The sequence below is a fragment of the Tamandua tetradactyla genome, chromosome 2 (assembly GCF_023851605.1).
Source record: "Tamandua tetradactyla isolate mTamTet1 chromosome 2, mTamTet1.pri, whole genome shotgun sequence".
NCBI classification, from domain to species: domain Eukaryota; kingdom Metazoa; phylum Chordata; class Mammalia; order Pilosa; family Myrmecophagidae; genus Tamandua; species Tamandua tetradactyla.
In genome coordinates this window covers 94,459,080-94,472,398 of record NC_135328.1, presented here as the reverse complement: position 1 = coordinate 94,472,398, position 13,319 = coordinate 94,459,080, and the positions used below count along the sequence as shown (strand labels likewise).

Sequence of the window (13,319 nt, the reverse complement as noted above, 5' to 3'; positions counted from 1 at the left end):
AGCCTGAACTTTGAGCTGGGTGCAAATGGAAGTGACTTTGAGGTTATTTCTCTTAGGATGGCAGTGAGTACATCCTTTGTATGGAGAGAAACAATGGTGTGCTGATATATATGAATGATTGGGAGGGGTGAGAGGTGTTGTGTGTGTCTATATATGTTTATTATAAATTTTTACCAGTACGAGAATGTGTAGCACGAGATTTAAAAAGAATAAAATATACAACACTCTTTATGGAAAATTCCACATAGCCAATTGATTCTCACAGATTCCTTTTTTTTTTTTATTAATTAATGGGAAAAAAAGAAATTAACCCAACATTTAGAAATCATACCATTCTACATATGCAATCAGTAATTCTTAACATCATCACATAGATGCATGATCATCGTTTCTTAATACATTTGCATCGGTTTAGAGGAACTAGCAACACAACAGAAAAAGATACAGAATGTTAATATAGAGAAAAGAAATAAAAGTAATAATAATAGTTAAAACAAAACAAAACAAAAAAAAACCTATAGCTCAGATGCAGCTTCATTCAGTGTTTTAACATGATTACTTTACACTTAGGTAGTATTGTGCTGTCCATTTTTGAGTTTTTGTATCTAGTCCTGTTGCACAGTCTGTATCCCTTCAGCTCCAATTACCCATTATCTTACCCTGTTTCTAACTCCTGCTGGACTCTGTTACCAATGACATATTCCAAGTTTATTCTCGAATGTCCATTCACATCAGTGGGCCCATACAGTATTTGTCCTTTAGTTTTTGGCTGGACTCACTCAGCATAATGCTCTCTTGGTCCATCCATGTTATTACATGCTTCATAAGTTTATCTTGTCTTAAAGCTGCATAATATTCCATCGTATGTATACACCACAGTTTGTTTAGCCATTCTTCTGTTGATGGACATTTTGGCTGTTTCCATCTCTTTGCAATTGTAAATAACGCTGCTATAAACATTGGTGTGCAAATGTCCGTTTGTGTCTTTGCCCTTAAGTCCTTTGAGTAGATTCCCAGCAATGGTATTGCTGGGTCGTATGGCAATTCTATATTCAGCTTTTTGAGGAACCGCCAAACTGCCTTCCACAGTGGTTGCACCATTTGACATTCCCACCAACAGTGGATAAGTATGCCTCTTTCTCTGCATCCTCTCCAGCACTTGTCATTTTCTGTTTTGTTGATAATGGCCATTCTGGTGGGTGTGAGATGATATCTCATTGTGGTTTTGATTTGCATTTCTCTAATGGCCAGGGACATTGAGCATCTCTTCATGTGCCTTTTGGCCATTTGTATTTCCTCCTCTGAGAGGTGTCTATTCAAGTCTTTTTCCCATTTTGTAATTGGGTTGGCTGTCTTTTTGTTGTTGAGTTGGACAATCTCTTTATAAATTCTGGATACTAGACCTTTATCTGATATGTCATTTCCAAATATTGATTCCCATTGTGTAGGCTGTCTTTCTACTTTCTTGATGAAGTTCTTTGATGCACAAAAGTGTTTAATTTTGAGGAGTTCCCATTTATTTATTTCCTTCTTCAGTGCTCTTGCTTTAGGTTTAAGGTCCATAAAACTGCCTCCAATTGTAAGATTCATAAGATATCTCCCTACATTTTCCTCTAACTGTTTTATGGTCTTAGACCTAATGTTTAGATCTTTGATCCATTTTGAGTTAACTTTTGTGTAGGGTGTGAGATATGGGTCTTCTTTCATTCTTCTGCATATGGATATCCAGTTCTCTAGGCACCATTTATTGAAGAGACTGTTCTGTCCCAGGTGACTTGGCTTGACTGCCTTATCAAAGATCAAATGTCCATAGATGAGAGGGTCTATATCTGAGCACTCTATTCGATTCCATTGGTCGATATATCTATCTTTATGCCAATACCATGCTGTTTTGACCACTGTGGCTTCATAATATGCCTTAAAGTCTGGCAGCGCAAGACCTCCAGCTTCATTTTTTTTCCTCAAGATGTTTTTAGCAATTCGGGGCACCCTGCCCTTCCAGTTAAATTTGCTTATTGGTTTTTCTATTTCTGAAAAATAAGTTGTTGGGATTTTGATTGGTATTGCATTGAATCTGTAGATCAATTTAGGTAGGATTGACATCTTAATTATATTTAGTCTTCCAATCCATGAACACGGTATGCCCTTTCATCTGTTTAGGTCTTCTGTGATTTCTTTTAGCAGTTTTTTGTAGTTTTCTTTATATAGGTTTTTTGTCTCTTTAGTTAAATTTATTCCTAGGTATTTTATTCTTTTAGTTGCGATTGTAAATGGGATTCATTTCTTGATTTCCCCCTCAGCTTGTTCATTACTAGTGTATAGAAATGCTACAGATTTCTGAATGTTGATCTTGTAACCTGCTACTTTGCTGTACTCATTTATTAGCTTTAGTAGTTTTGTTGTGGATTTTTGCGGGTTTTCGACGTATAGTATCATATCGTCTGCAAACAGTGATAGTTTTACTTCTTCCTTTCCAATTTTGATGCCTTGTATTTCTTTTTCTTGTCTAATTGCTCTGGCTAGAACCTCCAACACAATGTTGAATAATAGTGGTGATAGTGGACATCCTTGTCTTATTCCTGATCTTAGGGGGAAAGTTTTCAATTTTTCCCCATTGAGGATGATATTAGCTGTGGGTTTTTCATATATTCCCTCTATCATTTTAAGGAAGTTCCCTTGTATTCCTATCTTTTGAAGTGTTTTCAACAGGAAAGGATGTTGAATCTTGTCAAATGCCTTCTCTGCATCAATTGAGATGATCATGTGATTTTTCTGCTTTGATTTGTTGATATGGTATTGATTTTCTTATGTTGAACCATCCTTGCATGGGATGAATCCTACTTGGTCATGATGTATAATTCTTTTAATGTGTTGTTGAATACGATTTGCTAGAATTTTATTGAGGATTTTTGCATCTATATTCATTAGAGAGATTGGTCTGTAGTTTTCTTTTTTTGTAATACCTTTGCCTGGTTTTGGTATGAGGGTGATGTTGGCTTCGTAAAATGAATTAGGTAGTTTTCCCTCCACTTCGATTTTTTTGAAGAGTTTGAGGAGAGTTGGTACTAATTCTTTCTGGAATGTTTGATAGAATTCACATGTGAAGCCATCTGGTCCTGGACTTTTCTTTGTAGGAAGTTTTTGAATGACTGATTCAATTTCTTTACTTGTGATTGGTTTGTTGAGGTCATCTATTTCTTCTTGAGTCAAAGTTGGTTGTTCATGTCTTTCCAGGAACCCGTCCATTTCATCTAAATTGTTGTATTTATTAGCATAAAGTTGTTCATAGTATCCTGTTATTACCTCCTTTATTTCTGTGAGGTCAGTAGTTATGTCTCCTCTTCCATTTCTGATCTTATTTATTTGCATCCTCTCTCTTCTTCTTTTTGTCAATCTTGCTAAGGGCCCATCAATCTTATTGATTTTCTCATAGAACCAACTTCTGGTCTTATTGATTTTCTCTATTGTTTTCATATTTTCAATTTCATTTATTTCTGCTCTAATCTTTGTTATTTCTTTCCTTTTGCTTGCTTTGGGTTAGTTTGCTGTTCTTTCTCCAGTTCTTCCAAGTGGACAGTTAATTCCTGCATTTTTGCCTTTTCTTCTTTTCTGATATAGGCATTTAGGGCAATAAATTTCCCTCTTAGCACTGCCTTTGCTGCGTCCCATAAGTTTTGATATGTTGTGTTTTCATTTTCATTCGCCTCGAGGTATTTACTAATTTCTCTTGCAATTTCTTCTTTGACCCACTTGTTGTTTAAGAGTGTGTTGTTGGGCCTCTACGTATTTGTGAATTTTCTGGCACTCCGCCTATTATTGATTTCCAGCTTCATTCCTTTATGATCCGAGAAAGTGTTGTGTATGATTTCAATCTTTTTAAATTTGTTAAGACTTGCTTTGTGACCCAGCATATGGTCTATCTTTGAGAATGATCCATGAGCACTTGAGAAAAAGGTGTATCCTGCTGTTGTGGGATGTAATGTCCTATAAATGTCTGTTAAGTCAAGCTCATTTATAGTAATATTCAGATTCTCTATTTCTTTATTGATCCTCTGTCTAGATGTTCTGTCCATTGATGAGAGTGGTGAATTGAAGTCTCCAACTGTTATGGTATATGTGTCTATTTCCCTTTTCAGTGTTTGCCGTGTATTCCTCACGGCATTGGGGCATGCTGGTTCGGTGCTTAAATATTTATGATTGTTATGTCTTCTTGTTTAATTGTTCCTTTTATTAGTATATAGTGTCCTTCTTTGTCTCTTTTAACTGTTTTACATTTGAAGTCTAATTTGTTGGATATTAGTATAGCCACTCCTGCTCTTTTCTGGTTGTTATTTGCATGAAATATCTTTTCCCAACCTTTCACTTTCAACCTATGTTTATCTTTGGGTCTAAGAGGTGTTTCCTGTAGACAGCATATAGAAGGATCCTGTTTTTTAATCCATTCTGCCAGTCTATGTCTTTTGATTGGGGAATTCAGTCCATTAACATTTAGTGTTATTACTGTTTGGATAATATTTTCCTCTACCATTTTGCCTTTTGTATTATATATATCATATCTGATTTTTCTTCTCTCTACACTCTTCTCCATACCTCTCTCTTCTGTCTTTTTGTATCCGACTCTAGTGCTCCCTTTAGTATTTCTTGCAGAGCTGGTCTCTTGGTCACAAATTCTCTCAGTGACTTTTTGTCTGAGAATGCTTTAATTTCTCCCTCATTTTTGAAGGACAATTTTGCTGGATATAGGAGTCTTGGTTGGCAGTTTTTCTCTTTTAGTAATTTAAATATATCATCCCACTGTCTTCTAGCTTCCATGGTTTCTGCTGAGAAATCTACACATAGTCTTATTGGGTTTCCCTTGTATGTGATGGATTGTTTTTCTCTTGCTGCTTTCAAGATCCTCTCTTTCTCTTTGACCTCTGACATTCTAACTAGTAAGTGTCTTGGAGAATGCCTATTTGGGTCTAATCTCTTTGGGGTGCGCTGCACTTCTTGGATCTGTAATTTTAGGTCTTTCATAAGAGTTGGGAAATTTTCAGTGATAATTTCTTCCATTAGTTTTTCTCCTCCTTTTCCCTTCTCTTCTCCTTCTGGGACACCCACAACACGTATATTTGTGCAGTTCATATTGTCCTTGAATTCCCTGATACCCTGTTCAAATTTTTCCATTCTTTTCCCTATAGTTTCTGTTTCTTTTTGGAATTCAGATGTTCCATCCTCCAAATCACTAATTCTATCTTCTGTCTCTTTAAATCTATCATTGTAGGTATCCATTGTTTTTTCCATCTTTTCTACTTTATCCTTCACTTCCATAAGCTCTGTGATTTGTTTTTTCAGTTTTTCTATTTCTTCTTTTTGTTCAGCACATGTCTTCTTCATGTCCTTCTTCAATTTATCGATTTCGTTTTTGAAGAGGTTTTCCATTTCTGTTCGTATATTCAGCATTAGTTGTTTCAGCTCCTGTATCTCATTTGAACTATTGGTTTGTTCCTTTGACTGGGCCATATTTTCAATTTTCTGAGCGTGATCCGTTATCTTCTGCTGGTGTCTGGGCATTTAGTCCGATTTCCCTGGGTGCTGGACCCAGCAGGTTGAAAGATTTTTCTGTGAAATCTCTGGGTTCTGTTTTTCTTATCCTGCCCAGTAGGTGGCGCTCGTGGCACACGTTTGTCTACGGGTTCCACCAGTAAAAGGTGCTGTGGGTCCTTTAACTTTGGAAAACTCTTGCCGTGGGAGAGGTTCGCCACCCGAAGCGGCTTGGAAGAGTGCCAGCCGGCCTGGGGGTCCGAATGCATGGAGGGTCGCCGGCTGCCGCAGCCCGGGAGAGCGCCTGACCCAATTTCCTAGTCAGCCCGGGGCGCCAAGCGTGGCGGGATGGCGCCAGCCGCCGCAGCCTGGGAGTGCACCATTCCCAGCCGGACCAGGGAGTCACGTGTTTGGAAGGGACCCCCCCGGTCACCGTTCTCCGCGGTCTGGGGATTTCCGACCCAACTCTCTCAGTTGGTCCGGGGGGCCTCGCGTGGTGTGGGTGCCAGCCGCCACGGCCCGAGGGGACCGCCTGCCCAATTCTGCCAGCTGGCCTGGGAAGGAGGAAGGGAGGGACTCCGGCCGCTTGCTGTCCCGCTCGGGAAAGCCCGCGCCCCTCGGCGATCTCACCGGAGCTGGTTCTCCCAGACAGTCAGCCGTTCCAGCATGGGGTACGCCATCCCTTTGATCTCCGTCGTGGCTCCGGGAGCTGCTCTGTATTGTCTCCACTCCCCCAGTAGCTGTTCTGGAGGAGGAAAGGTGAGGGTGGCAAGGCTGTCGAGGACGGTAGCGGAGGAGCTGGTGAAGGCGGAAGAGGGCACGTTGGTGGTTGGAGAGCCACCGGAGCAGGAGGAGAAAGGGAAGGATAAGATGGTGGATGGAGTGCCGCCGGAGCAGAAGGGGAAAGAGAAGGGCAAGATGGCGGTGGGAGCACCGCCAGCGGAGAAAGAGGGAGAGGAGGGCTGGCTGGCGGCGGGAGCGCCGCCGGCGGAGAAAGAGCTCACAGATTCCTTTTTTTTTGACAAGCAGAATGATTTTCTTGACAAACAAAACTACATCTGACAAACAGTATAGTCTGAACATGAATGTTGCTTGATATATATTTTTTTATGTCAGCAGGTGCGATGGAAATGAAGCAATGAAGATGCTCGTGAACTTTAGTTATTTATTAATGACGTGAGCCCCATTTTTGTTGAATCGGATCGTGGTTTTAGAACATCGGAAATATATTTCCTCAGTTTTCTGCGCCATTTATAATACAGGAGCAGTGGTCACAACACACTTTTTAAAGTTTAATTTGCATCATTAACATTTTCTCAATCATTCTTAAGTCTGGACAATCAACAAAAGCTACTAAATCAAGCCCTGATTCATAATGTTTGCTGAGCTCCATGGTGGAAAAACTGTCAATATAGTTTATTTCAAGCTACTGATGCGATTCTACTGACAGCAGTGTTAGAAAAAGATGTCCAGTAGTGCACCATTATATAGTATTCCTACTCTGTCAATAGATAGGCACAAATAACCTTAAGGACAAAGATAATAGTAAAATGTAGTAACTAGGAAGGGTTGTGTTTTAAGTATATGCTAATTTTGTTTTTAACATAATTTAGTGAATCATAAGTTTATGCAATTTAATTCTTATTAATGGCTATGTTTAACAATGAACTCACAAGACTCCTGACATTTCAAGAATCAGCTATTATGAACTAGTAAAGGCAGCTCCAGCACACCATTAGAAATAAGGGTGCATTTGAATGACAGGTAACAAGGGGGTAGACTGTGGCAAAGAATGCTAGTTGCCTACCGAATAGCTATCCTCCCATTTTTTTCTTATTAACAAAAATCTGATTTTATCGGATACAACGTGTAAAAAATTATATTTCTCAGCCTTCCATGCAGATAGGGGTGGTCTTGTAACACAGCTTAGACTAATAAGACTAATAAGTGAATGATATTGAGCAGAATTTCCATGAAATCTCCTTAAAAGAGGGCAGGACAAAGCAGGCCTGTGCCTTTTGTCCTTTGCTCCTCTCATTTTTATTGACAAGCTAGGCTAGGTTCTGCTGCAGTAACAATTTAATCCCAAGATATCAGTGGCCTACGATAACAAAGGTTTATTTCTCACTCTCACATCACGTCCGTTGCAGATTGCTGGAGCAGCCCTGATCCGCGCACCATTCAGGGGCCCAGGTGTGGCGGCTTCGTCGTCTTGCAGCTGCAACATCTGGAACATGTCAGCTCCTCAGCTGACATGAGTGGTCTCACTTCATCTCCCCACTCAGCCAGTCGGTCAGAAGCATTCATCTGGTTCTGTCTAACTGCCAGGAGGGCTAGGAATGTAGCTATCATTAGGCAGGAAAAACCAAACACCTAATTTAATTAAGACCATTATTTTTTTATTTCTGCTATAATAAAATGCAATTCCCAAGTGATAATGTTGGCATCAATTTTTGTAAGTTTGCTTTGGGTACAATCAGTGGCGTACAGGGTGTGTTACATTCTGATCCTGTTGGAACTATAGGCAAAACAGCAAGCGAAACGAGGTCAAAGGTATAGAACCAACACCTAGCTTTCCTCAATCAGGGCAAAAGATACATATTCTAACAAGATCCCTGAGTCTGGGCACTCTTAAAGCACAATGAGTCATAAAGAATGCAGTTTTACACGATTATTTTAAACATTAAAGTGGTTTACTCTTTTGCCTTTCTGAGTACAAGTTTACTCTAATTTGCCTCAGGTATCCATCTGTTTGAGAGAAGATTAGAAATTAAAGTGGAAGGTATGCAAAGAGAAAGAGGAGGTAATATTCAGCTCTTGACATTAGAAATAGGATTTACTAACAAAGACAATGCCCTGTGAGCCAGGTTATTTTTTGTGATAAAGGATTTTTCCAAATTCCTGTATGCCTAATTTAACATATCAAGACCAAGCCTGTCCTTAAGGCTGATCTGCAGTCAGGAAGAAAAAAGCTATGACATAGAAGAATTAAAAGAAAAACTTACCCCTCTGGTGCCTGAAACTATGCAGGAAGACAGGGAAAGAAAGGACACAGGGAGGAGACCAACATGAGTGTCCTGGCTTCACTGTCTGTGCTCTGGGTGAAAGGTGGGTTGCATTAAATAAATGATGCCTTAAATGCACTAGGTAAGAAATGACAAACTTGAAGGTAACAAAGAGCTATTGTCCCCACTGCCCTAGGGCACACCCACAGAAAAATAACAGGGTAGCAAGAGGGGCTCCTGTGGTTTCACATTTCCAAGCCCTCCTTAATTCTTAAATGGTGCAGATATTGAGTTGAATTCAGTGGACATTCCATGAGGTCTGCTGTGGCTGGATGACATGTTGTGGGCAGGCTGCCAAGTCAGAGGGCTCGGCAGAGACATGGCTGGACACTCAAGGGGGCTCTAGGGGTTCTAGGGCTGCAGGAATGGAGTGAGGAGGCAAGCTCAGAACACCGCAGGAGCTTGAGTCAAACGAATGGATCTCAAGTTAAATCAGCCATAGAATGCAGCAAGGGTAGCAGGGCAAGCAAGACTCAGATAGGCAAAGAACAACATTCCAGAGACTGATGTTCTCTAGCCAGCCCACACTCAAGAAGCAGCTTGTGTCCTTTCCCCACCCAATTCCATACCCCACAAAGATGCATGGGCCCCCTTGCCCCTAAACACACAGATGCCATTTTAGAGAAAGAAGCGGGAGAAAGGGTAGGCTCTGTGAAGAACTATTCACTTCTTTTGCCTAGGGAGACTAAAGTTTATTTCAAAGGACTATTTCAATAACTGGGTTGAACTCAATTTAATATAGATCAGACTTTAGTTAATTTATGTCCCTTCTGAGCCATTAGTTTATATTGATTTTCAGGAGAAGCACAGTTAATTTTATAGACAAAGTAAAGGAACTAGCTATACTCAACTGAGGTGTTTGTTAAAATTTGTGACCTCATTACTTACCATTTTTGTTGTCAGCCTGTCAGAACAAGAAGAGTTTGTGAAGTACACTGCTGATGCCCTGCAGGATGTAAAATAAGCATATTTGCCCCAATGTAGCACTGGTTGCTCTCTGACAAAGGTGTCCTTTTGTGCCTTGCACGCACGTAGCTTATATATTAAGTACCATCCCTCTATCCATTCACACGTTCATTCTACAGGTAATTACTGAGCTAGTTCCTACTGGAAACAGACACTGTGCTTGTCCCTGGGATACACCAATAAACAGTCACAATTTTGTTCTCAAGTGATGAATGAATACTCCTAACACATGTACCTATAGAGTGTGTGTATTTCACTGAGGACTGTGCTGTGTGATTCTTCTCAGAGGACTGCATGGGATCAAGATATTGTTGTATTTATTCCCCTGCCTGAATTTGTGCAGCTCAGGTAGCAGGCCCGAGGCTTTCCAAGGGTTTCAGCCTAGGGGAGGTGGTGGAAAACATCTCAACCCTGGTTTGATTCTCGACTCGCTAGCTGTGGGGGCATGGGCACATTAATCATTTTCTCTGTGCTTTAGTTTCCCAATCTGCAAAATGGGGATATAAAAAAAAAGCCATGTAGTCATGGGGTTAGCAAGAGGATTAAAATAAAGGAATGCATATTTGTGAAAATGCTTGGAGTAATTCTTGCCATATAGTAAGCATTATGTAGGACTTGTTAAAGTAAAAATTTTGGTGGCTTTACCAGGATAAAACTTAAACCTAAATCCCATTCCCTTATTCAGAACTGTGGAACTATTACCCTCCTCCAAAAGGAAATAGCTTATAACCAGGGGGCTCTTCAAATCAAGAAGGGCACATTGACTTGGCAGTATCCAGAAATGTTGGTGGATGGAAACAAAAGAGTTCCTATTTGGGAAGCAAAGGACACCTGAGACTGACTACCTCATCTTGCACTGACATTTCCTGCTTTCATTAAATATAATATAAATAAATCAAAATAAAACAAAAAGAAAGTTGCCACCACCAACAAAACACCAGTACATTCTTTTAGTTTCCATGGCTCTTTAAAGAACTGGATAATTGTAAAGAAGAGAAAACCAGTTGACTCATAAACTCTAAAGAGATTTTATGGATATCATGGTGCAGGAGAAGGGCTAAGGAATTATTTGGCATAGTTCAACAGAGCAGAGTTTGGCAAAATTGTCTTGCAATGTTTGGATAGGGAGAGAGACAGAGTCTATGGTTTGAGAGAGAGAATACCTTAGCGTTAGCTGATTGCACAAACACATGGAATCAGATGATTGCTTTAAATATTTTTCTATTTGGACTATCAAGAGTCCTTTGATTCCATACTGTCTGCCTCAGGTTAGCATCTGGTATCCTTGCTTTTTATTCCCTCCCTTTACCTTGCCTTGGGCCTTTAAACCAACTTTACATTTACACATTTTGTTTTTCCTTAGCCATCTCCTCTGCAATAAAATCTATGAAATTGTGGTGGTGGTTTTTTCTCTAAAAACTATATTTAAATAAATGTACAAATTTGCTTTGGAAACTTGAAGTCTTGAAAACAGTGTTAATCAATTGCTGTTGTTCTAGCCTCAAAAGCATTTTCTGTGTAAAATTTTTAGAATCAGTAAAGATGGAAATGGAGAACTTGGAATGTTTAACTACAGCCCTCAGAACTTTAGTAACAGTACAAAAAATTAAAAACAACTCATGCCACAGAGTATGTTGTCTTCCATCAATTATTTCAGTAGCCAATCCTCTTTCTTAGTATATGAAAAGACAGGAATTTCTGTTGTTATTTTTTGAAGTTTACTGGGAAAAGTGCATCTGACCAAATGAAATGATAGACATGCTACAGCAAGAAAATTAGGAAGTTTGTCATTTATTATAGACAAAAAGCATGTGAAAGTTCACTTAAAATAATTTTTTTATTAATTACTTATCACCTGGATTTTTTATAGACAATCCAAAGTCTTCCTTTCATGTTACCATCATCCTGTCTAATTAGTCATTTTATCAAGGCATTGGATCAGTGTTGCAACATATTGGAAAGGCTGGAGACTGTGCCTTGTTTTATTTAATCATACAACAACCAAACCTTGAAATTAATGGATCTTTTACTTTTAAGACCTATTTACCTTGTATATCCCAAGATTACATTTTACTTTAAAACATAATTGATAAATCAATCAATAAAGAGTGGATGGGAGAACTTGGAATGCTTAACTATAGCCCTCAGAACTTTCCTTTAGTAACAGCATAAAAAATATGCTATGGGAAAATAATTATAGGTTTAAATTACCAGACATTCAGAAGTAAGTAGTTTCCCCTTCCTGAGTCATCTCTATCTGTGATGTTAATTTCTTTCATTACAAAAAAAAATAAAAGCATTAAATATTTTTAACTAAGGGGAGACATACTGATTTATCTATTTTTTTTTTTTTTAACGTGGACAGGCCCCAGGAATCAAACCTGGATCTCCAGCATGGCAGGTGAGAATTCTGCCACTGAGCCACCATTGCACTACCCCTGATTTATCTTTTTGATACAAGCTATAGCTAATGTGCTGAGCTTGTGTCTAGATGATTTTTTAATTAACCACTACAGATCAACCTGATGATGTTTGAAACTGACAAGAAAAATACAGCTTCCATATCATTAGAGGGAGAAAAAAATGTCTTTCAGGATTGTTTCAATAAATTCTTCAAGTAATCAAAAGAGAACAGTTATGCACCATAATGCTACATAAAACAGTGACATTTTCACTGTAATTTAGTGGGAAAAGAAGACAAGGCTTTCCATACTGTGATAAGGTAGCTTGGGTTTCCTGTGCACCAGCCTTTAGAACACTGTCAAGGTATGCACCCTTGATGCAAGGGACTCTCAGGTAACTAAAGGGCCTCCCATCAATTGTGCTTCATATGTATCATGAATGTGAGAATAGGAGAAATAAAATAGCTTGGGGACATATATAATAAATTCATGAAGAAATTTGCAAAAAAGATAAAGATAAATGCACAACTATTAAATGTCCTTGTGCCTCCTGAAACCCCCTCTTGAACTAGTGCAGTTCTAATGGAAGAGAAGCTGGACCCTATAGAAGTTGGTGCAGCTCCTTGATGCTCTGTAGCCATTACCATGCAGGAAGGGGAAGTTGGGTGCCACCTGTCTAGGACTAGCTGTTGGGCAGGTCTTTTCTCCCATTTCTCTGTAAAGAAAGCAGATATGAAAATGGTGGGGTGAGAGAGAGAGTTTGCTCAGGGCTAAAGTTTGGTGGGAAATGTATTGGGAGCTGTGCCGGTTTGAAAGGATGTATGTACCCTAGAAAAGTCATGTTTTAATCCTAATCCCATTTGGTGGAGGCAGCTATTTCTTCTAATCCCTTTTCAGTACTGTATGCCTGAAACTTTAATTAGATTATCTCCATGGAGATGTGACTCAATCAAGAGTGGTTGTTAAACTGGATTAGGTGGGGGCATGTCTCCACCCATTCGGGTGGGTCTTGATTAGTTTACTGGAATCCTATAAAAGAGGAAACATTTTGGAAAAAGCAAGAGATTCAGAGAGCAGAGAATGCTGCATCACCATGAAACAGAGAGTCCACCATCCAGCGACCTCTGGAGATGAAGAAGGAAAATGCCTCCCGGGGAGCTTCATGAAACAGAAAGCCAGGAGAGAAAGCTAGCAGATGACACCGTGCTCGCCATGTGCCCTTCCAGCTGAGAGAGAAGCCCTGACTGTGTTTGCTATGTGGCTTCTCACATGAGAGAGAAACCCTGAACTTCATCGGCCTTTTTAAAGCAAGGTATCTTTCCCTAGATGCCTTAGAGTGGACATTTCTATAGACTAGTTTTAA

At 39.5% G+C, this 13,319-nt stretch overlaps 1 long non-coding RNA gene across 2 annotated transcripts in view; it reads right to left on the bottom strand.

Moving 5' to 3' along the window:
- The window catches only part of LOC143661110 (uncharacterized), a 30,117-nt gene extending 21,483 nt beyond the window's left edge, over positions 1-8,634 (bottom strand). Inside the window, exons 1-2 of one of the 2 annotated variants that reach the window (XR_013164411.1) lie at positions 8,529-8,634; positions 7,652-7,868 (exon numbers count right to left, since the gene is read on the bottom strand). This is a non-coding gene — a long non-coding RNA (uncharacterized LOC143661110). The remainder of the gene's footprint in view (positions 1-7,651; positions 7,869-8,528) is intronic. The other variant, XR_013164412.1, reaches the window with a different exon arrangement.
- Between the last annotated feature and the right edge of the window lie 4,685 nt (positions 8,635-13,319).